Source organism: Grampus griseus, assembly GCF_964374135.1.
Source record: "Grampus griseus genome assembly, chromosome: 16".
Lineage (NCBI taxonomy): Eukaryota > Metazoa > Chordata > Mammalia > Artiodactyla > Delphinidae > Grampus > Grampus griseus.
In genome coordinates, this window is record NC_139010.1 from 38,456,385 (window position 1) to 38,481,266 (window position 24,882).

The following is a 24,882-nucleotide window of genomic DNA, read 5'->3' on the forward strand; positions in this document are numbered from 1 at the left end:
GGTGTCCCTCCTTTCCGCCCTCGCGCCCTTGGGCGCGGGGCAGCCATCCTGTCACCCTTGCATCTGTCTTGGGGCGGCCCGGAGAAGCAGCGTTTGGAGGCCGGGCTAAGAGCTTGGCTTTATCCGCTGGGACTTCGAAGAACTCTTGTCATCGGAGTTGGAGTTTTGAAGTGGCTTGCAGGAAGTGGAAGGGAGAAAGCCTGAGAGCTGGGGAATCCCTTACCTATTGGCTTTCACCACTTTAAGTTTTAAATTTTGTTCCATTCAACCACTCAATGAGGTTGAGATGAAATAGTTATGTTGTATCAAATGCAAATTTGATACAAATCGTTGTATCTTTCTGAAATTCACTGAGTGTGCTTCCCCATTTCAGAGAGACGTTCTTGAAATAGTCTAAAAACAAGGACACTGTAGAAATGCAATAATAACTCCCGGATATTGTTTCTCAGTAGTATATGTATTAATGGTCCAGAATAGGATTTGTAAACGTTAAGGGACATGAGGGTTTAATTATGTACGTACACATACTTGATGAGAAATGCTAAAGTTATACATTAGATGCTTGGAAAAGTCTAATGACTCAGTTTTTAAGACAAGCTATCAAAGGCCGCATAACCAGCTTTAGCGGTCCCAGTGTACTTTCGTGATTTTAAAATGGCACTTTTTTGACCTGCAAAACGATTTTGCTTCCTGACATTCACTTTAGTCATCTATTAGCATATGGAAGAGAATGTTTTAATTCTCACAGTATTATGTACAGTATAAGGTGATAACCTAGATGAACTAAATTACATTAATCTATTCAGCGTGCTGTCAAAGCAAAAAAGGCGGAGCTTATCTTATTTTTATCTTTTTTTTGGTATTATCTTATTTGCTAGATAAATGATAGTCATTATATTTGTATTGTGTTTTTCAGTGATAACTATTCTCTGGACTGAATCCTGAATTTGTCTTGTTGGTCAAATGATTAAGGTACTAAATTTCCTTTTCACTTGATAGTATTATTTTATATTGCAAAAACAACAACAAGCAAATACAAAGTATCAGAATAAAGTGATTAGAATCAGTGAACGTGGAAATTTTTCCCCTTCAGATTAAATTCTTAGGTATGTTTTGAGGAAAGTGGTTTAAAAGCTTAGTTTTATTGCCCTTGTTTATCTCTTTCTTGATAACTATAGCCTTCAGAAAAATAAATGTTTAACTTTGCTTCTTCCCAGTTTTGTTCACCTGAATTCAAGAAGGTAGAAAGGCTATGGAAGGAGAGAGGAAATTTTAACTGGGAGTCTCCTATGTGTAGATGTTTTACGAAATATCTCTAAAAGAACCTCTAAAAGTAGATTTTTTAGTTTTTAAAATCATTATGTTTTTAAATTATTTACAAGTTGTAAAAAAAATTCAAATTGTATAGATAGATTTTTTAAAAAGAGTGGAATAATCCAAACTCTGTCCTGACCCCCACCTTCCCATTTAGTAAGTAGTTGGAATGTTTCTTTTCATTCTGAAATAGGTATTATAATTCCCGATTTATCTGGAGGGTGAACTGAGGCTCACAGAGACCAGGCAAATTGTTGATGATCACCTAGATGGTAAATAGCACGCTAAGATTCACACCGTGTATCTGACTCGAAGTTATGCTGTTTCTGTTATTCCAAGAAATATTTTAAGTGTTTGTTGCATTTAGTTTAAAATTATTTACTGTGATGTAAAGTCTAGCAAGTTTCAGCTTTACACTGATGATTCCTTTATAAAATATACAGATACTTTGTAAATTAAAGTTTATTGATAATAATTTTCAGTTCAAAAGGAGACTAGATTGGGATTGACATGTATACACTAATATGTATAAAATAGACAACTAATAAGAACCTGCTGTATAAAAAATAAATAAAAATTAAAAAACAAAACAAAACAAAAGGAGGCTAGAATTTAACTTGAAGGGAATTTTGGTCATTTGATAGCATTCAAAAAAGGCAACTGGTTTTCTGCCTTTAAGGTTTATGAGTTTTCCTTAGCTGTTTCAAAATTCCAGGTCTTTTTCCTTTGATTCATAGCATGCGTTTGTGCTTTCAAGTGCTTTTAAAAATATTGTAGAATTATTTTAGGATTTAGAAAGACAGCATATAAATACAGGAACAACATAGTTGTTTTCAAAATAATTTAATTTGGAAAGGTAATACATACTTTCTACTTTCTGTCTCTAGATTTGTCTGTTCTGGACATTTTGTTTAACTGGAATCATGCAATCAATATATGGTTCTATATGGGAACATATGTATATGTATAACTGATTCACTTTGTTATAAAGCAGAAACTAACACACCATTGTAAAGCAATTATACTCCAATAAAGATGTAAAAAAAATTTAAAAACTAAATTAAAAAAAATATGGTTCTTTGTGACTGGCTTCTTTCACTTAGCGTATGTTTTAAAGATTCATCCGCGTTGTAGCATGTAGCAATATTTCTTTTCTTTTAATGGCTGAATAGTGTTCATTGTATGGCTATAGGCCTCTTTTTTTAATCTATTTATCTTTGATGGACATTTGGTTATTTCCACTTTTGAGGTATTGTGAATAATGCTATTATGAATGTTCTTGTACAAGTTTTTGTTGAGATGGATGTTTTCAATTCTGTTGGGTATGCACTTCAGAGTGGAATTGCTGGGTCTGTGTTTAATCTTTTGAGGAGATGCCCAGCTGTTTTCCACATAAGCTGGACCATTTTAATTCCTATAGGCAGAGGATTCTAATTTCTTTGTATTCTCCCCAACACTTTTTTTTTTTTGCAGATTTTTGAGTATAGTTGCTTTACAATGTGTTAGTTTCTGCTGTACAGCAAAGTGAATCAGTCATACGTATATATATATATCCCCTCTTTTTTAGATTTCCTTCCCATTTAGGTCACCACAGAGCATTGAGTAGAGTTCCCTGTGCTATACAGTAGGTTCTCATTAGTTATCTATTTTACACATAGTAGTGTATATATGTCAGTCCCAATCTCCCAGTTCATCCCAGCCCCCCAATACTCATTATTATCTGGTGTGAAGGGGTGACTCATTTTGGTTTTGATTTGCATTTCCTTGATGGCTAATGATGTTGAACATCTTTTTATGTACTTATTGATGATTTGTGTATATTTTTTTAAAAGAAATGTATATTCGTATCCTTCCACTTTTAAATTGGATTGTCTTTTTATTGTTGACTTGTAAGAGTTCTTTATATATTTTAGATATAAATCCTATATCAAATATTTGATCTGCAAGTGTTTACTTCCATTCTGTGGCTTGTCTTTTCAGTTTGTTGATGATGTCCTTTGAAGGACATAAGTTTTGAATTTTGATGAAGTCCAACTTATAAATGTTTTCTTTTGTGGCTTGTGCTTTTGGTGTCATGTCTAAGAAACCATTGTCTAATTGAAAGTCGTGAAGATTTACACCTGTGTTTTCTTCTAAGAGTTTTGTAGTTTTAGTTTTTACATTTCAAGTTGATTTTTTGTGCATGGAGTAAGGAAAGAGTGCAATTTCATTCTTTTGCATGTGGATAACCAATTGTCCCAGCACTATTTGTTCAACAAAAGACTATTTCTTCCCCACTGAAGTGTCTTCACACTCTCTTGAAATCAGTTGACCTAGATGTGAGGGTTTATTTCTGCATTCTTTAGTTCTTTTCCACTCACCCATATGTCTGTCCTTATGCTGGTACCACAGGGTCTTGGTTAGTGCAGCTTCGTAATAAGTTTTGAAATCAGGAAGTGTGAGTCCTCCAACTTTGTTCTTTTTCAAGATTGTTTGGTTCTTCTGAGTCCCTTGAATTTTCATATGAATTTTAGGATCAGGTGGTCTATTTCTGCAAAGAAGTCAGCTGGAATTTTAGTTTTATGTTGAGTCTATAGATCAACCTGTGGAGTGCTGCCATTTTAACAATATTACATCTTCTGATTCATGAACATGAGATGTCTTTTCATGTATTTGGGTCTTCTAAAATTTCTCTCAGCCATGCTTTGTCTTTTCAAAATACAAGTTTTGCACTTCTTTTGTTAAATTTATTTCTAAGTATTCTTTTTGATGTTATTATAACTGGAATTGTTTTCTTAACTCCATTTTCAGATTATTCATTGCAGGTATACAGAAATACAGTTGATTATTGTTTATTGATCTTTTATGCTTCGACCTTACTGAACTCATTTATTCGTTCTGATAATTATTGTAGTGGATTCATTAAGATTTTCTCTTTACAAGATCATGTCATCTGCAAGTAGAGGTAGTTTTACTTCTTTCTTTCCAATCGGGATGTGGTTTATTTTATTGCCTAATTGCTCCTTACTCTTTGTTACTGTTGTATAGTTCTTCACTGTATGGTTGTGCCATGATTTTTTTTGCTATTCTATCATTGATGGACGTGTAGGTTGTTTCCAATATCTTGAAGTTACAGTGGTGCAGCAGTGAATAACCTATTACATAGAATATCAGTTTTCAAACTCTTTCATCTCAGGACTACTTTACCTTAAGAGTGAGTAGTGAATTTGAACTTAGAAAGAATTTAATAGACATCAGAATTTTGTTTTTCTTATAGAGTTGTTTAGTTTATATTTGACATAAATTTTCCTATCTGGATATTAAAAATGATATAATAAAACCAAATGATATAACAAATCAAATATTTAATTTTTTAAAGGGCTTTTAAAACAAGGAACTAAAAATCTTGATTTTTTATTTAAATCAGGTCCCTTTGTTATTAATTTTTATTTATTTATTTATTTACAAGGCTGCTTTGGGTCTTTGTTGCTGCGTGCGGGCTTTCTTTAGTTGCAGCAAGCGGGGGCTACTCTTCGTTGCGGTGCGCGGGCTTCTCATTGCGGTGGCTTCTCTTGTTGCGGAGCACGGGCTCTAGGCACATGGGCTTCAGTAGTTGTGGCTCGCAGGCTCTAGAGCTCAGGCTCAGTAGTTGTGGCGCACGGGCTTAGCTGCTCCGCGGCACGTGGGATCTTCCCGGACCAGGGCTCGAACCCATGCCTCCTGCGTTGGCAGGCGGATTCTTAACCACTGTGCCACCAGGGAAGCCCCCCCCCCCACACGTTACTAATTTTAATAGGTTTTAGTTCTCAAGTGCTTGTCAGTACCTCATTAATCAGCCAGATGAGTGTGGGGGAGAGAAGAGTACCCCATAAAGAGGGGAGACCATTTGCAAAGTCCTGAAGATAAATGACAGCATGGTTTGAAAATACAGGGTAGTGTATATTTTGGTTAAAAGCAGTTTGATCATCATAACAGTTTGGCTTAAACAGCTGTTATGAATATCTCTAGTTCTGTTTTTTATTCAAGTATTGGTAATTTGGGTGCATCATGGATTGTTTTTCAAGTCTTTGTGCCATAGTTTTCAGGATAATTTTTTCTAATATTTGCTTTTGTGCTTCTGATTGATATTCAGAAAAGTTTGTAATTTTGGATTTTTTTTCCCCCTTTAGTGAGTATGTTTTTGTAATAAGCAGAAAAACAGTAAAAGAAACTATATCCAAGAAAAGGATCTGAAATTTTCAGGGTTTGTAGTCTTTTTCCTCTTAAAAAACTTTTTTTTTTCTTAATAAATCAAATGTCAGGTATATCTGCTTGGCTAGTTTGGCTAAGTTTTCATTTTGCTGTGTTGCTGAATAATATTCAACAAAGGTTTTATCAACTCTTGCTTAAGGGTTCTTTCCCTGTTATGAGTAAACATGAAAAATCGTAGTAGGTTCTTTATCCCTTTAAGCATAGCACGCAAGAAACAAGTGAGGTCTCTTAAAAATTAACTGTTCTAAGGTAGGATTTTGAACTCACGTGTATGTAATTCATTATGTCTCTGTCTCTCTCTTTTTTTAAATTGATGTTAAGTTTTTTGCTTTCCTTACAGGTAAAAAGGATAGTACCTTGAGTTATTCATTATTCAAGATGCCTCACCATTCAGCTCCACTTATTGATCTATGTGGATGACCCTCTATAACAGCAAATCTTTATTCTATCTTTAGCATTTTCTCTCTGGAAATTTTAGATGAGTTGTGATTTCAAGATGGAATTAGGGAAAAGAAAGAAAGAAATTATAAGCTAAAAATTGCAACACATTTCTGATGCTGTTAAAAGCAAACGTAACTGAAAAATATACTGAAGAAGCAAAAAGTACCTTCCTGTTGGCCATCATGGAGAGTTGCAGAAGAAACAGACTTTACTGTGAAGCATAGATGTGTGTATAATTATACTGAGTTTGCTTCTTTGTGAAAGGCAGAAAAGAAAAACGTGAATGAAGCAGGTGGGATTAAGGTAGAGACACTGGTAATGTAAGCAGATAAGGGGTCCCTGGAGAAAGAGAACCAGGAGTGTTTTTCTTGACATAAGAGAAGCCATTTTGTGATCTAAGCCTGGCCACAATGCTTGCCCTTGAACAAGTCTCAGTAATTTTGATCTTAAGGGAACTGAGGGAATGCAGGAACAGAGAAAAGCCAAACAATAGTGCAGTGATAAAGCAGAGTCCTAGTTCCTCCTCAGGGGATAGACATAATAATATACCTTTGAGTTCTGCAGGAACTGAAGTCCCATCCAGGTGGAGGATGGAATGATGTTGACCCTCCTGACTTCGAAACACTAAAGCTTGGACTCTGTTGACCTTTCCCTCAATTTGCCCCAGTTTGTTTTTGTTTTGTGTTTCTTGGGCCATGCGTTATGCCATATTCTCCTCTGCTCAAGTGCCTACATGAATATGCAGGTACCCTTACCTTAAGACTTCCCCACTTTTGCTGTTCTGGGAGACACTGCTTTGGGAAAGATCCCAGGTGTTCTCCTTACTTGCTGCAAGTAGTAATAAATCCTTCCTTCTCCTGATCTTTGGCTTGGTTGTGTCTATTGGCTGGATACCCACCCAGAGGCCAACCCAGTTTTTAAGTAACAGTAATGGCTGGAGTTGGCTAAGTAGCAACAATTTAACTTCCTGATCTGGATAGCATGCAATGAACAGATATTCGTTAGCGTTGTTAGTTAGGATGCTTTGGCCCTCAAGTAACAATATCCAAATAAAGATGACTTAAACTAAAGCCATAAACTAACTAGTAACTGTTATCCAACAAGAAGTCCAGAGGCAAGGATATTCATTGTTGGTACAGGGCTTAGTGATCCATTGCTTCAGGGACCTAGGGCTTTTCTCTGTGTTATTTTTAGCAACTTGGTGATATCTCTCCTCATGGTTGCAAGATTGCTACAGTGATTCCAGGGGTCACATGCAGACACAACCAAGTATTATGTGGAAGAACAGCAGTTTCCTCCCATACATATCTCTTTATTGGTGAAGAAAACCTTTTCCAAAGGCCTGCCAGCCAGCTCAGCTCTCTTAGGCCCCAGTAACTAGGATTGGTTATTTGCCCATGCTTTTGCTGTAAGGGAGGCTAGAAAGAGGACTTTTTCTGGCACTTCTACCTTCTGAAGTATAGGCAGGCTCTAACGGCAGGGGAGAGAGTTGTGGAAGGAATAACTGTTCAGTTGGCAGCCAACAGTGTTTACTGTATTTGCCATCAAAAATAACATCCTCTTCATGCTATCTTATTGTGATAATACATTTTTTTAGAATACAAGTACAGTTTAAGAGGGGTGAAGCCAGGGTCTTAACCATGACGCTGGGAATAGTGATGCTTATGGTTTCATGTTCTTTACATCGAGAAATCAGCAGATTCTAGTTCCCTTTGAAACTATCGTCATTCTGTTTCATGTTCTCTACACTGAGAAATTTGCAGAGTCTAGTTCCCTTTGAGACCTTATATAATGATGATAGTTTTAAGATTATGCCTCCTTTTTTTGAACAGCTTTTTACCATTGACAGCTTGTGAGGCAATAACTCCATGCTGTGGTGTTTGCTCTGTTGCCACACAAGAGGACAGAACAGAAACCCATCCTCAACTTCTGAGGAAAAAATCTGGCATTTATAATGAAATATCAAGTGCTCAAATGATTTCAACAGATTTTCAGATGGAGCTGCCATCAGTAACTTATTGTCAGTGGTGTAACACAGAGGCAAATGGCTTAAATTAAGATGACTAATCTAGCATTTATGTTGAAATTAGAAGTTCTTCTTATCTTTGTCCTAAGGTTGGAAATGACAGCCTCATCATAGTCTCTGTTACAGTAACATACTGTCAGAAACACAGCTTGAGATAAGACTGTTTTGAAGATATATGGGTTAGCTATGTAAAGGTGCCCTTTACATAGTTTTGTCCTCCACAGTGTCTTCATCAACTGTAGAATCTTTATGATTGCATTCTTGTAGGGCCATCTAAAACCAAAGAAACACAAAGGGATTACATCTTAGATTCTAGAAGTTGATATCTGCCAGCCATACACACTGAAAATTCCAGTCAGCTGTTTAAAAAAAAAAGAAAAAAAGAATGAAGTATTGGTGAAAAGGTGTTAATACAGAAAGAACAAATATCTGGACTTCAAGAACATGGGGTATTTCTGATGAAAGGGTCAAATTAAAGCAAATATTTATCCTTCATGTGTTTTTTCTAGGTCAGGTATAAAATGAAATTATTTTGAATAATAATTATCTGGTATTTTTTATATCTACTTTAATGAATTATAGACTTTGACTGCCTTCTGTAATTTCATATTCTTTTCTGCCTTTTTAAAAAATACAGTACAAACACCAGAAAAGTGAACCCAACCACATTCAGCAAGCAATCACAATTGGCTTTAAATTAATTAGAAAAAATTTAAGTGGAAAAACTAAAAAAACCAAGCCCTGAGAAGTTCCAATTCCTTGCCTCTTATGGTTTTCATTTATTTTAACACTTACTTAGGGAAGAATGAAAAAGTGTACAAATGAGAATAACAGAAGAACTACCCCTAAGTCCATGATACCTTTTTAACTACAGGTGTTCTTCACTGACCCAGCTCTTGGTGTCTGAACTCAGAAACAGGCTAGACAGGATAGCAAGTGTTGCTTAGATTTTATTCCTAACCTATTTCTATAGATACATGTTGTTTCTAATCTAAATCACAATTTTTTCATATTGGTTCTCAATATGGAACAGTTACGTTTTTCTAATTTTTCTCTATAGTTATCAGTGAAAGCAGAAATAACTGGCAAAAAATCAATTACAGGAAATTCCCTGGCAGTCCAGTGGTTAGGACTCAGCACTTCCATTGCAGGCGGCCTGGGTTCAATCCCTCGTTGGGGAACTAAGATCCTGCAAGCTGCACAGTGCAGACAAAAAAAAAAAAAAAAAAAATTAGAATTTTAAAAAGTAGGATAACACCTGAAAAATTTGAAATATAAAAGAATAATGCTTAAAAATATATATCTAGGATCATAAAAGCACTCCATGATGTAATTAAGGTAGAATACAGGTATCCCCCACTTTTGGAAAGTTCACCTTACTCCACTTCGCTTTTATGAAAGACCTACATTAGTACCGGTTTTCAGTACCTAAAAGAAATCTGAAGAGGACTTTCACTTTATGAAAAAAGGTGAAAAGCAAAAATAGCTCTCGGCGTTTGTCTTGAAGGGAGCCAAGCTGTTATAGAGATGGTGCACCACCAAGCTCCTTCTCAGGAACCACACTCAGCATGTCAGCGTCAAACAGCCATAGCTTTGAACTGTTCCTGTGTGCATCTATGCTTTATCTCAGTTTATTTTGTGCATCCATTAGCTAGATGTCTCCTAAGGTAATTGCTTCTTCACTTTACGCCATTTCAGCTTATGAAAGGTTTCAGAGGAATGCTCTACTTTCGCATAGTGGGGGAGAACTGTAATTGGAAAAACAGAACCAAAAACAGTGACTAGGTATTTTTGATTTTTCCACTTTTGAAAATTGATTTTTTATTTATAATAATTTTTCTTGGAATAATTTTTCTTTAGAAATAATTTTAGATTTACAGAAGAGTTGTAAAGATACTACAGAGTTCCCTTCGACCATCTTTCCCTACTATCAACATCTTATATAGCCACGATGCATTTATCAAAACTAAGAAATTAATGTCGCTACAGGTATATTTATTTTTGATTGTCATTTCAGCCAAATTATCATGTTGACCAACATGCTTTTTGCCAAATTACCTGTAGCTGTACTGTGGATCTTAATCAAGATCACTGCTATGTCCTCATAGCAGGACATGCTTTCAGGTGGTCATGTGACCTTAATCCCTTGTTCCTCAGGCTACAGATGATTGATTGCCTCTCAAGAAGGTGCCTTTGGGCAGCAGGTGCCTTTTGGCCAGCCATGTCCAGTCTAAATGCTGGCCTAGAAACCTATGATGTGACTTGGTCAGAAAGATGACTTGCCAGTTTTAATTTCATTTCTCATCTATGTGTATCTTTATAATATCCTTGTCCCCTCTTCTAAATGTGGTCCAAGTGTTTTCTTTTTTTAAACAAAAGAAAATCCTGGTCAAAATGGTATGAATTAGGTAGCACTGTCATAGTTCACTGTGGCTGGAGTGTGAGTATATGTGTTGGGGGGGGAGGGGGAGAAGCAGGAGAAGAAATGGGAAGAGATCAGGTGGGACAGCTCACCAGATGGTGTGTCTCTTCAGAGGACCATTTCATTGGCTTTACTGATATCCTCTGTTGTATGTTCATTCTTTGTGATTTTTGATTCTAGAGATGGGGATCTTTCATAGTTCTATGACATTTTCAACTGTCACCTCTTCAAATACTGTCTCTACTCGGTTCTGTCATCTCTCACTTTATCTTCTATGTATCTTACCTATTCTTTTTATGCAACTTTTTTTTTTTAATGTTTTATTCTATAGGTGCCTGGGGTCAGGTAAAGTGCCACCTTAATCCAAGGTTTGTAATTCCCGGGACCATGACACAGTTGCAGACCTTGGTTATAGGACTTAAGGGACTGGTTTACTTTCAGATGACTGTTAGTGTGAGGGTGTTGCCCTTTAGGGTTACAGATTATTGTGGGGATACTCTCTTACTAGACTTATTTTATGTGGGTCCTGTGCTTTGAATTGTGTTCCTCATACACTATGACATCATCAAACAAAAATTTATATTTTCCCTCATGATCAAATGCCCTCGGATCAAAAGCAGCTCCATTGCTAACTTACTCTAGGTTCCTGGTTTTCTCTTACAGTTTTAACTAGGTAATTCCTTACTATCTTGTTATGGCTTAGTGACTTTTAAGGATTTGTTTTTTATATTTCACCTAGTGTTTTTAGTTGTTTTCATAGGATGAGTTGGCTTGACTCTTGCTCATCACTTTGGAGAGCTGGAACTTATGTTGTTATTTACATATTTAAGTATGTCTAATATTGTTCATTGTAAACACACACACACACACAAGATCCTTTTGTATTCTACTTAAAGTTGCATTACAGTTATAGATTCATATGGGAAGAATTGATATCTTACGTTATTGAACCATAAAAGTATGAAGCACCTTCCATTATATTCAAACAGCCTCTATTGTTCTTCACAGTTTTTGTAGGCTAACTTTTATTCCTATGGACTTTATTTATTTTAATTTTTTTTTAAAGATTTTTTTTTTTATGTGGACCATTTTTAAAGTCTATTGAATTTGTAACAATATTGCTTCTGTTTTATGTTTTGGTTTTTTGGCCATGAGGAATGTGGGATCTTAGCTCCCCGACCAGGGGATGAACCCATACCCCCTGCATAGGAAGGCATAGTCTTAACCACTGGACCACCAGGGAAGTCCCTATTTATTTTAATTTAAAAGAAACTTGTCTTGATTCTTTGCTGGATTTGTTTCTGTTTTGTGTTTCTGTTTTAAATGGCTTTAGCCTGGAGAAGGCACCCTATGAATTTACATAACTGTCTTTGTAAAACTCTGTAATTGCATTGTTCTTAAAATGGAAATAGGAACTTATTTATGGTCTTTTATTTGACTTTCATATCCAAATTAAAATGTGGTGGGTGTCTACTTTAAATTTTTTTACTCCTTAATACTCAGATTTATTAGAAGATTTTAAGGTTTATTTTCTCTCACATTTTACTTAATTATTCATTCATTCATATAGAACTGTTTATTGAGCACCTCTTATTGACCAGAGCCTGCAGTGAACAAGACAGACAAGGACAGAGCTTGGGAAGTTAGATTGCAAGGAGTGCTAGAGAGGAAGTAACAGGGCGCTGTGCTGCTTTAGATAGGGTGGCCAGAGAGCCCTTTTCAAGGAAGAAACATTTACATTGAAACTAAAGGCTGAGTTGGAGCAACCTATATAAAGAGTTGTGGGTACAAGTGAAGGAAACAGCATGTGGAGAAGCCATGAGAGAGGAAAGACCTCGACATGTTTTAGGAATGGACAGAAACCAGTGTGATTTTGGAGAGGTAGATTATGTCGGCAAGGGCTTTACCTTTTCACTTTTTGTTCAGTGAGAAACCCAATTGTAAGTGTAATGGGCATAAATTTTGTAAACTACAAATTTGAATGTGCAAACATGTAACTTTCATTATTTCTCTATAACTAAAACTTCCTTAACTCTGGAGCTTCTTATTTCTACTGGGTAATAGAAAACAATCTTGCCAATTTAGGATAAAGTCAGTACCTTCTGGTCTAATTTGTTAGTTAATTCCAGGTTTACTCAGACCCTTGGGTAAATAATCAGTCCTTTGGATAAATGTTCAGTTTTTTTCACATCCCCCCCCCTTTTTTTTTTTCTGGGGTGGAAGGTATTCATAGAGAAGCCTTATAATATTTTCTGGCATTGAGGAAGTGGCCTCTCATCTTTGTGCCATCCTCTGCCCTTGGCCACTACTAGGTTGTACCTTGTACTGGCTTAATCTTGAGTGGCCCTGTCTGCTCTGCTGCATCTGAGGCTGATGTCCCTGATGCTTCCATGGCTTCTGATCAGCGGATCTGTGTGTGCTGGGTCCTCCTTAAACCCAGGCTCTTTTGGGCCCACTGACCCAAGGCAAACTCCTTAATGGTTTCCACGTTTTGCTGGCATGCTTGGGACTCTGAGGTAGCTTTTCAGGAGTGTGGTCTGGGCATGTCATTGGTATTGCTCCCCTACTACATTGAGGTAGTGTTAGTTGCAAGCTTTTGCTAAAAGGCTTCCGGTTCCCTGGACCATAACTTGGGAAGGGGAAACATGATTATCTTGTATTCTTGGCCCTTCCCCACAAACATACTGGAGATCTTTCTCACCCTCCCTCACCCTGAGACTTAGCCCCAGATGAGACAGAAGGTAAGAATTTTGAACTTGTATCTAAACTATTTCTAATTCCTCTTTCTTTCTGCACTCCTCTCCCAGGTTTTTATGTCCTCTAAATTGCTGGGGAAGAATTGCATTTACGTCACCACCTGCTACTTCCTCTGTGCTGTAGTTTACAGTATAAACTCTGCCAGCAGAGTTTTCTTGCCTTGGGATGTGATATTTAAAGCCATGGTTTTAGAATTTAAAAAGCTCTTTTTACTCTTAAGCCTTCAGATACTGCCATTGAAATCCTTATCTTTCAAGAATTATGGTTTCAGTGGATTAAGGAGCTAACTTGTAAGAGTTGAAGCTGTAAAAGTCTTAGAAAAAATGTAGGTATAAATATTTATGATCTTAGACTAGGCAGCAGTTCCTTAAATAGGACACCAAAAGCACAAATAGCCAAAGAAAAAATAGATACGTTGGACTTCGTCAAAATTGAAACCTTTTGTGTATCAAAGGATATTATCAAGATAGTGAAATATCCAAGTACCAGTATCTTTTCATAGAGTAAAAGCATCCAGAACTCCGGATAGAATTCTCAGCTGGAGATGTAAATTTTGTCATCATCAGTGAGTAGGTAATGTAAATACAGTCATCCTGGGGTGAACGTTAGAAGAGCAAAGAGAGGAGCCCTGGGGGAGTGTCAGAATCTAAGGGCTGAGTAGAGAAAGGAAGGAAGGATCTGAGAGGTTGAAATATGAGTATGAATTACCATAAAAGCTTCCCCAACTCGATTTTAAGTTTCTTGAGGACTAAGACCATCATGTTCATCATTTTATCCACAGTTCTTACCATAAAGTAGGTTTTCAGTAAATGTCATTAAATGAAGACTGAGAAGTTTCAAGAAAAGAGTGGTCAGCAGTGTCAAATGTAGAAAACAGGTCAGCTACTATAACGACAGAGCAGCAAGTAGCTGATTGATCATCTTCTATAGAACAATTTCAGTGGAATCTCCATGGTAGAGATAAATGCCAGGTTGCTGAGAACTAGAGTGAATAGTTGTGAGAGAGTGGAAGCAGTAAGTGCAGGCATTCTTTTCAAAAAGCTTGTAGAGATACAGGATCATAGGTAGAGGGCATATTCTATCAAGATGAGAAAAAGTTCAGCATGTTTATGTGCTAAACAGAAAGAGTTAGAAGGAACGGAGAAGTTGATGATACAGGAAGAAGGAGGTATGTGAGATTGATTGAACATTGTCCTTAAGAGTAGAGGGAACAGAGTGAGGATACTAGGTTTCAGTAGGAATAGGAATATTGTTTCCATTGAAGTAGGAATAAAGAAAGGATGGTGCAGATGGAGAAAAGTGTTTGGGTGGTAGGTGAGGAATTTGGGGTATCAACACACTTGATGAATTTTTCAGTGAAGTGGGGGGATCACCTCATCAGCTGAGATTATAGAGGATGGTGATGGTGATTTTAGGGGAGAGTTTGAGGAGAAAGGGAGAATTTCATTGAGAGAAATGAGAGGGCTAACTGAATGGGATTACTTAAAGGAATTGTAATAATTTTTCATGGCTCTGGTATATATAGTTGTGTGATGATTTTTTCCCCCCTCTCTCAGGCCTCACCAGCCTGAGGGGCTGAGCAGACAAGTTGAACAACTGGATTGATTTTGGTTTGAGTTTTACAGGCCAGTGTGGCAGACAGAGTAAGGATGCAAGAAATGACGGTAGTTAGAGCATTTCAAGTTCTGGGCCATTGAGTCTAGGCTCAGTAGCGAACAAATGAAACCAGAAAGTAGCTGCTGGGATATGAAGTGGTCAAGACTGGATATTGAATTTTACGATTAAATAGGAGCAGTTGCTGGTTATGACTGGATGCAACATCTGGCTATGGAATGGGTTTCTGAAGTGGAGAGAAAGTGAAGGTTCCTGGAGTTGAGATAAGGGAACTATAGAGCTAGAATTTTACAGGAGTCAGCTGCACAGGAAGTGAGTTGCTCAGAATGGTGGCAGAGCAAGGGGTGGAAAGATTTTGAACCAGGTTCCAAAGCCTTTAGTGAATGTGGGAGAGTGACCAAGAGACCAGTGGATGACAAGGAGAGAGAGGTAGTAGCAGCAGATGACTTAAACCTCAAAAGACGTACCTTTATCTGAGGGTAAAGAACTGTGATGGTGAACAAGGCATGACTTCCATGCTTCACGTTTGCTGAGTGGGAGAGAATAGCTCGCACCCAGATTAGTTTAGAGAGCAAGACTGCTGGCAACCAATTTAAATTGGTTGGGGTTTAGGGAATTTGTTTGCAGTGGAACAGTGTAAAGGGTTATCAGGAAGTATAGCTATTGGAGGGTGTGTGATGGTCGAAGAGAGAGACAGTACAGAGCAGAAATGAGATCAGAGTGCAGCAGGAAAGAGGGATTAATCGTAGGGGCTTACATTTTGGTTGATTGTAAGAATATGGTGATTTCAGCTAATCTCAAAATTTTTATTAATTTTGTGGGTAAAATGCGTTGATGCTGACAGACGGAGGTTCTGGGTTATGCACAAAGCTAGATGAGTTCATTGTTTTCAGGTCTACTTGGCAGTGTTTAGCCGTCTGTGGCCTTTGCTCAGCGTGTCATAAAGAACCCTAGCATGGGGCTGTTTTCTTTTTGGCAAGGCTTAGCCCTGGGAAAGGAGGAAGGCAGGGGTGGAAGCGATTGGTGCTCACTTGATTTTTTGGCCTTGACAAACTTGTCTCTGAGGGGTGGGCATATGGGTAGAGGTAACCCTGAGTACATATTGGGTCTTGAGAAATCATTAGGTCTTCAGCCCTTTGCACAGCAGACGCCAGGTTAAGAGGGAGTGTAAAACTTTCTGAGTCACAAAAGGAGGGAATGGCAGTATAAATAGTTCTTGATCTCTTTAAAGGCATGTAAATTTAGTAATATTGCAGCAATAGTTTAGCCATATTTGTTATAAAGTATAACCTGAAATACTACATGTTAAATGTGTTTTTTTTTTTTTTTTTTTTTTTTTGGCCAGACCGTGCAGCTTTCAGGATCTTAGTTCCTGCACCAGGGGTTGAACCTAGGCCACAGCAGTGAAAATGCCAAGTCCTAACGGATGGACCGCCAGGGAATTCCCTAAATGTCTACTTTTGGACATTTAGAAAATGTATCAATTGATAAAGTTACAAAATAATATTCTGAGACTTTTACCTCTCCCAATATGCCTTAAAACCAAAGGTTACACTACATTAATATTTGGCATATTTTAAATATGCTTTCAGACTTCCTCAAGTCACAAAATACTTAGAATCATGATGCATGGTGTTTTGGCAGAACACTAAGAAATACTGATGTGTGCGATTTCATTGTACAAACTAAGAACAATTTTGCTAGCAGGTAATATGACTTCGTTGTATGTTTAACCATTTCTGCCTCTCACAAAACGATAAATAACCTTTGAAAGAAATCACATTTCATACTTTTCCCGTCTTTGACCACTAGGCCAGTTTGCTTTGTTTTGTCATCTAGTAGAACTTTAGCTCAAAGGCAAGTGGTATCAAGTAAGAGTTAAGCAAAATTGACATACTCCATAAAAAAACTTGGAAAATGTAGAGAAGTAGGAAGAAGGGTCACCTATGGCTCAAATCAACCATAGTTGACATTTGGGTGTTTGTTTATTTATTAATTTATTTTTTGTTTCTTGGTTTTTTTGGGGTTTCTTTTGGATTGGGCTAAGTGGCTTTATTAGAGAAAGCCAAGATTACAAAGGACTTAACAGTTGGCATCTTCTTGCTGAAAGTGGGCACAACATTGACAAAGCACTGGTTGTACTGCATACGCTTCTTGGCCCGGCCCATTTTCTTTTTCTCTTGTTTGGCCACCTTGGGAATCTGGCCTCTTACTTTCCTGGCACGGGTCAGGGAACCATGGACTTTACCTCCAAACATGCGGCTGGCTACTTCCAGAGTGCTCGGAGTGCTCACAGCCTCCACCCCACACTGGCCCAGGGTAGCCTCATCCTGCAGGAGCAGGACCTGATCTTCTGGAGTGAGGCCCTCCAACGAGGCTACATGAGCCTTGATCTGGGCGACTGTCACCTGGCCAGTCACCTGGAGAGTGTGTAGCTCCTGCGCGCAAACAGCTGCATGTTGGCAACTGAACCGCTTTACCACTGCCGCTAACGTGAAGATGGAGTTGAGAAAGGAAGGAATGAGGGTGTGCACATCCTCTCCGCCTGCTGTTGCCATGTCACTGGGTGTACTTTTATTTTTTTATTTATTATTATTTTTTTAAGTTAATTAATTTATTTTTGGCTGCATTGGGTCTTCATTGTTGCCTTCGGGCTTTCTCTAGTTGTGGCGAGCGGGGACTACTCATCATTGCAGTGCGCGGGCTTCTCATTGCGGTGGCTTCTCCTGTTGCAGAGCACGGGCTCTAGGCTCACGGGCTTCAGTAGTTGTGGCACGAGGGCTCAGTATTTGTGGCTCGCGGGCTCTAGAGCGCAGGCTCAGTAGTTGTGGCGCACGGGCTTAGTTGCTCCACGGCATGTGGGATCTTCCTGGACTAGGGCTTGAACCCGTGTCCCCTGCATTGGCAGGCGGATTCTTAACCATTGCGCCACTAGGGAAGCCCTTGGCGTATTTTTAGATTTAGTTTTTGTCTTAAATTTTGATTACTTGGTGTTTTGTTGGCTTGTTATAGAAAATTACGCTTATACTACAAAAATAAACTAGTAACTTGCTTTTTCACATAGCATTATTCATAATCTTTCAAATATAATTTGTAATGACTGTGTAATGCAAGTAATGTACCACTCTTTGTTTCATCCTTCCACTAAAATTAGACTTATTTATTTATTTATGGCTGCACCAGTCAGCTTGTGGGATCTTAGTTTCTGGACCAGAGATGGAACCTGGGCCCTCAGCAGTGAGAGCTCTGAGTCCTAACCACTAGACCACCAGGGAATTCCCTAGACTTCTTTAGTATTTCTAATTTTCCACAATATTGAACAATGAGGCAATATGTGTATTTAAGGTTTTATCTTGTATTCTTATTTATTTCCATAGTATAGATTCTTGGAGATTGATTTGTTTGATCAAAGGTTGTAAGCATTTCTGAAGATCCTGACACATACTGCTTAGAAAAAAATTCTAAATGGAAGGGTAGCATGATCAGCACTATGATAATGACTGTAAATTTGCCAAATGGGCACAATAAATACCAAACGGAAAACACGCCATCATTTGAATATTGACTTCTATACAACAGACATGAGACTTAAATAGATGTATCTTGATAACGGAAACTATTCATGTCCTTATTCAAATGATTGCAGGCTGGGTGATAATGAATAGGTTCCATATAGTATCTTGGATAATTGAATGACTACTGTGATGAGATGTGATCACTTGAAGCCACTGAGGGCTATGAGAATGGAAAATAAAACAATGCTCTATTCTACTACATGTATAGGTTCCAGGCACTGAACCCATGTGCTGGAATCTGTAAGGAGATATTACTGGCTTATTAAGGATACAACTCAGGAATAGCCAAGTGGAAGAGATGTGTAGGGCAAGGTATGGGGGAAGGGGTGTGGAGCTTCCCATGCCTTCTTCCACATGCCACCCTTCCTGCACCTCGATGTGTTCACCAACTAGGAAGTACTAAACTTGTATTTTTTTTAAACAGATTTAATTTTAGTGATGGAATTCTTTATTGTTTCTCATAGTGTTTTTTGTTTGTTTTGATTTGATTTTAAAAGACATTAATCAGTCTTGAGGGATGGTCTGTGGAAAAGTGGGTTCTATCATATAAGTTTGGGAAACTGCATACTAGGTATATCCCTTGACTCCTTGGAGATTCATGATGAGCATCAACTTTTATCAGGTTAATAAAGGCTCAGGGAAATGATGTTACTACTAATAATTTAACATTTATCAAGCACTTATTGTTTTAAGGCTCTGTTCTAAGAACCCCAGATTTTTTTTTAAAACATCTTTATTGGAGTATAATTGCTTTACAAAGGTGTGTTAGTTTCTGCTTTATAACAAAGTGAATCAGCCATACATATACATATATCCCCATATCTCAACCCCAGATGTATTAATCTTTCTAATTTTTACAACAAATCTGTCTTTGCAATTGTCTCCTTTTTTTTTTTTTTTTTTTTTAACAGGTGGGAAACCTGAGACCCAGAGTAGTGAAATAACATGTTCCAAATCTCATGGCTAGGCCAGGAGGTGGAAGAGCAGGGATTGAAACCCAGATAGTCTGACTCCAGCGGGCTCCGGGCACTATGTTGTACTGCTTGTAACCAGTGAAGAAACTGGTTTAGTGTTAAGTCCGGCATTTCTCAAACTTGTTTGACTGTGGAAACTCATTATCTTTCAATATTTTTATAGGGATTAGTCTTCCATGAAGTTAACTCTGAAAAATGCTGCTTCGAGCCAGCCTACGCTGGTGATCTGCAGTCTTTCAAAAAGTGTTGCTTTAGAATAGAACTATTTTTTTTAACTTGGTTCTCTTTTGATAATATTAAATGTATACTTATTTATTTGTTACTTTTTTTCTACTCAAAAGCCTAATATTTTTGACTTGAAGGTATTTTATATTCTCTTTCACAATCACCGTCACAGGAATTTTTAAAAGGGCGACATCACTCTTTAGTACTTTTGAGGTACTAAAACAGTTCATAATCCAAATCATTACTTTACTCTGCTTTCTCAGCTCTAATATTATCATAAAGTTTTAAAAATAAATTAAACTGACAGGTATTTAGTGCCATGGAGCATTATAATAATTGACATCAGAGTTTGAACCTTGGCTCTGCCTTTTTATTAGCTATGTAATCTTTTTTTTTTTTTTTTTGCGGTACGCGGGCCTCTCACTGTTGTGGCCTCTCCCGTTGCGGAGCACAGGCTCTGGACGCGCAGGCTCAGCGGCCATGGCTCACGGGCCCAGCAGCTCCGCGGCACGTGGGATCTTCCTGGACCGGGGCACGAACCTGTCTCCCCTGCATCGGCAGGCGGATTCTCAACCACTGCGCCACCAGGGAAACCCTTAGTTATGTAATCTTAGAAAAGGTACTTCATTTCTCAAAACTTCTGTTTCTTCCTCTAAAAGGTTAAGGTGGCTGTGAGAATTAAAAGTAGTATCTGGCACATAGAAGGGTCACAGTAAATGTTAATTACCCTTCTTTTTTTCTTTTCTTAAGTTATCTCGATTCTATATACCATTAATGATTATGAAAGTAGTTGGAAAAGAAAAATCAGTTTTAAATTTGAACTGTCTCAGCATTATGCTGATATCAGCTACATTTCTGATAAAGTGATGTTGTCATGATACAGGTTGTATGGGAGTTAAAACCAGTTTCCTTCTGGCTTTCCAACTGGCATAATAAGCAAAACCTGACTAGGCAAACATAGACCTATTTATTAGATCACTTATTATTAATGTTAAACTAGCTTTGGTGCTGACTTTTCCTGTTCTTTTTGAAATTTCACTGTTGTCATTTAAAATCTGACCTTCAAAAGCTTTGTAAAATGCTTAATGGTTTAAATTATCCTTCAGAACATAAGAAGTATATTTTCCAAAGTGGTGTTCTCTATCTAGCAATATGGTCAAAATCATGCAGGAGGACAGAATTGCTTATATTTTCACATTATCTACTGGAGGCTTATTCAGTTTTTATGGCAATCAACTTCTGGCTTTAGGGACAGTACTTAACATGTATAACCAAAGCATGAATAATCATTTAAAACAAAGCTACTAAAAGAAAAATCTATGGGGATTTTTCAATTTCACAATGATTTACTGCCTAAGCAAAAAGAAGATGGGTTTCGTTTGAGCTGTATGTGGGAGATCTCTAATATTCTATTCTAAGTGCTTCGTCTAGCCCTGGTACATAGTAAACACTCAGTAAATATTTATTGACTGACTGAATTTGGTTTCTAATCCCAACTATGTGCCTTGCAACTTCTGTAACCTTGGACCTTCTTGCACCTTCTAAACTTCAGTTTCTTATGTAAAAAAGGAGGCATCAATATTTACTTCCCAGTATTGTTGTAACAATTAAGTGTTCATGCATTAAAATAGCCAGTCCAGCACATGGCACATAGTAGGCAAACAGTGCACTGCATGTTTCCCCAGGCACATCACTTCATTCTTCCGTAATGTTCTTTTCAAGCACTCTTTTTCTTTCTCATTACCTAAACATTTAGAAGCTGTATTAAAGAGATAAGATGAATGTTTGCCAATTAAACTGAAATTATATTCCTTTGTAGCCCACACTTGGAATGTTTTAGCAAAAATGATTCTATGTCTGACAGACCTTGGTTTGAATCCTGGCTTTGCAGTGTACTAGTGTTGTGACCTTAGGGAAGTTACTTAACCTCTCTGTAAGGTATTGTGAGCAGAAATGAGTTAAATATATAAAGCCTCTATTTCCATTGCCTGGTTCGCATAGGCCCCAAATAGATGTTATTATTTTAAGTTGAAACTGTTATTTAATCTGATAATTTACATAATTAATTCATGTAGATTGAGAGTCTACTCTACTCAAATGCCATTAAGAGCAAGCAGGAAGATTGTGAATGGACTCTGGGCAAATTATTATGTAGGCGACTGAATTTTACCTTGCCTAGAATCAGGTTCAGCAGAAGTGGTATTTTCTATTATATTTGAGGTAAAATAAATTAATGGGCTATTATTGCATTTGGCATGGCCTTTTTTTTTTTGGATGTTGCTTTTCTGTATTGAATATCAAAATTTAAAAAAATGAATGTCAGAGATAGCTTCATGAGGGCTAAAGCAGACCAGGTAAATTTTGCTGTCTAAAAAGTTTTTCGGGGGACTTCCCTGGTAGTCCAGTGGTAAAGAATCCGCCATACAATGCAGGGAATGTGGGTTTGATCCCTGGTCAGGGAACTAAGATCCCACATGCCACGGGGCAACTAAGCCTGCGTGCCACAACTTCTGAGCTAGCGCGCCACAACTTCTAAGCTAGTGCATCTCAACTAGAGAGCCTGTGTGCCGAAAACTACAGAGCCCACGTGCCCTGAAGCCTGCACACCACAACTAGAGAAGAAGAAAAAAACTCTCATGCCACAACTAGGGAGAAGCCCGCGCACCGCAACAAAGATCCCGTGTGCTGCAACTAAGACCCAACACAGCCAAGAATAAAGTAAATAAATCTTAAATAAATAATAAATAAAAAGTATTTTGGGACTTCCCTGTTGGCGCAGTGGTTAAGAATCCATCTGCCAGTGCAGGGGACACAGGTTCAAGCCCTGGTCTTGGGAGATCCCACATGCTGCGGAGCAACTAACCCCCTGAGCCACAACTACTGAGCCCACATGCCACAACTACTAAAGCCCATGCACCTAGAGCCTGTGCTCCACAACAAGAGAAGCCACCACAATGAGAAGCCCATGCACCACAATGAAGAGTAGCCCCCACTCGCCACAACTAGAGAAAGCCCGCACACAGCAATGAAGACCCAGTGCAGCCAATAAATAAATAAATAAAATAAAAAGTTTTTCATCTTTTGCTGATCTTCTTCGTTAGAAATAAACATGTTCCTCTCCTGTACTAAAATTGAACATACGATATTGGTAAGCCAAATTTAATAAAACATTCTGCCTATTTTAAAACTCACTTGACTTGTTTAGATATTATATAAAATTGATTCCTACCCTGGCAGACTAAGCATTGCAAAGCTGGCAATAAAAGATTTTTATGCGAATTCCTGACAAATAGAAAAGCTTAAGGATGGTATTGGGCATTATAGAAAAAGGTTTATTTCTGAAAATATTTCTAGGGACTTCCCTGGTGGTCCAGTGGCTAAGACTCCATGCTCCCAACGCAGGGGGCCCAGGTTCGATCCCTGGTCAAGGAACTAGATCCCACATGCCCAACTAAGAATTCGTATGCCACAACTAAAGATCCCGTATGCCACAGCTAAAGATCCTGTATGCGGCAACAAAGATCCCGCACAAGGCGTGGAAGATCCTGCATGCCACAACTAAGACCTGGCACAACCAAAATAAATAAATATATAAATAAAAATGTTTCTAATGTCCATATCAAATTAACAATAAGGTTTTTAAAGAAATACCAAAATAATCATCATTTATTTTGGAAGTTAACTTTCTCTGATAAGATGTTAGCATCTGTTTTTGGTTTTGTAGGGTTTCTTTCATTAATTAAAGTATAATTCACATAGCATAAAAGTTTCAGTGGCTTTGAGTATAATCAGTGTTGTGCAACCATCACCATTATCTAGTTCCAGAACTTTTTCATCGCCCTCAAAGGAAACCCCTCTTAAGTTTTCCCCCTTCTCCTAGCCCCTGGCAGCCATATATCTGTTTATATTTCTATGGAGTTGCCTGTTCTGAGTAATTTATATAAATAGAATCATACGATATATTGCCTTATGTGTCTGGTTCCTTTAGTGTAGCGTGTTTTCAGAGTTTACCTGTGATGTGGCATATCAGTACTTTGTAGCTCTTCTGGGCTGAATAATATTCCATTGTGAGGATATACCACATTTGGTTCATCCATTCATCAGTTGATGGATGTTTGGGTTATTTCCACTTTTTGACTGATAGGAATGATGCTGCTATGAACATTCATTTACAGGTTTTTGTGGACATATGTTTTCAATTCTCCTTGGTGTATACCTAGGATGTAATTACTGGGTTATATGATATCTTTATGTTTAACTTTTTGAGGAACTGTCAAACAGTTTTTCCGAAGCAGCTGCATCATGTTATGTAGTTTTTAGTGTTATTTAAGATACTTGGAAGAAATGAGAAAAAAGTTTATGAAAATGTTAACCTAAGCATGTTAGTACTCATGAGAGTCATTCTGGCAAGCCAGGTGGAAGTCTCAATTTGCCTCATTTGCTTTTCAGAATGAAAACATTAAAATATAAACCTACACTATAGAAGTAGTGTGAATTTTTATTCTCTCTTGTTCCTTCACCCACCCACTTCTCCTAAAAGTTTGGAAATGCTTGGAATTAATGCTGTTTACTTTCATCTAAGGATAGGTGTCTAAAAGTGACATATTAAGTTTCCTGCTTTGCTTTTCCTTAATGAGTTTCATATTTTATTATACAGTTTACTAAAGCAGAGAAACTGATCTGGTCTTTCTACAGAAAACATTCTTAATCAAAATTCAACATAAAAAACAATTAAAAAATTAAAAGTAGATTTAATTGCTTATGTTTAAATTTTCTTGGATATAAAAATATTTTTCAAAAATACCACATAAAGACCTTACTTAAAAATCTTTGTGTAAAAAATGTTGTGTTAATGTAGTGGATGCTTTAGAGATGCTTTTGTCTCCTCTGCTGATGATGCTACCCTTGTGTCTTGTTCTCACTAGTCATTATCAACTATTCAAACAAACTCCTATTCTAACAAATATTTATACAACCTTCATAAATTTACATGAAATGAAATCATTATAAAGAAATAAAGTATATTGGTTTCATTGGGGAAATAGACTTTCAAAGCAGAAAGGGTATTTATGGAGTAATTTCTAATGCTAGATTGGAGCTTACGTTCTTTTCATGCCTTTCTCATTTAAGGTGACAATCCACATGAATTTTATGTTTGGAAGAAGAAATGTGATTATCAGTCATTCCATAAAGCTTGATGTGAACCCTGGCTCTCTAGGCTAAATTAATCTTTATTTCTTTAAGGATGTATCATAGAGATTGAGTTGTTTTTTTGAGTAATGAAAAATTAAGGGTGTTCTTTTT

The 24,882-nt window shown here is 37.4% G+C and overlaps 1 protein-coding gene across 4 annotated transcripts in view; it reads left to right on the forward strand.

The window, feature by feature from the left end:
• The window catches only part of SHLD2 (shieldin complex subunit 2), a 107,737-nt gene that overhangs the window by 201 nt on the left and 82,654 nt on the right, over window positions 1-24,882 (forward strand). For all 4 annotated transcript variants that reach the window (XM_082673748.1, XM_082673751.1, XM_082673749.1 and 1 more), the window contains exon 2: window positions 917-972. The gene's annotated coding sequence lies outside the window, so the exon portion shown is untranslated. The remainder of the gene's footprint in view (window positions 1-916; window positions 973-24,882) is intronic.